The sequence below is a fragment of the Cucurbita moschata genome, unplaced genomic scaffold (genome assembly GCF_002738365.1).
Source record: "Cucurbita moschata cultivar Rifu unplaced genomic scaffold, Cmos_1.0 Cmo_Scf00023, whole genome shotgun sequence".
In the NCBI taxonomy this organism is placed as follows: Eukaryota; Viridiplantae; Streptophyta; class Magnoliopsida; order Cucurbitales; family Cucurbitaceae; genus Cucurbita; species Cucurbita moschata.
The window spans coordinates 3,427,309-3,427,550 of record NW_019268539.1 but is presented as its reverse complement, the minus strand read 5'-3'; positions in this window follow the sequence as shown (position 1 = coordinate 3,427,550).

Sequence of the window (242 nt, the reverse complement as noted above, 5' to 3'; positions counted from 1 at the left end):
AACAGCAGTTAGCTAGTCAAATAGCTCGGGAAAAAAGAGACCGGCTTTTTTATTTAGAATTTTTAGACTTCAATAAATTTACTTGAAGAGTTAAGGTTCTAGAATTAGCTGCTAGTATTATTCCGATGATCTTGACAGACAAGGGTGGGTTCTAATTTGGCTACCTGTTGACATTCAATTCAACCATGCAACCTAACGACTTTGAATTATTTTATTTATTTTCAAAAAAAAAAAAAAAAAAA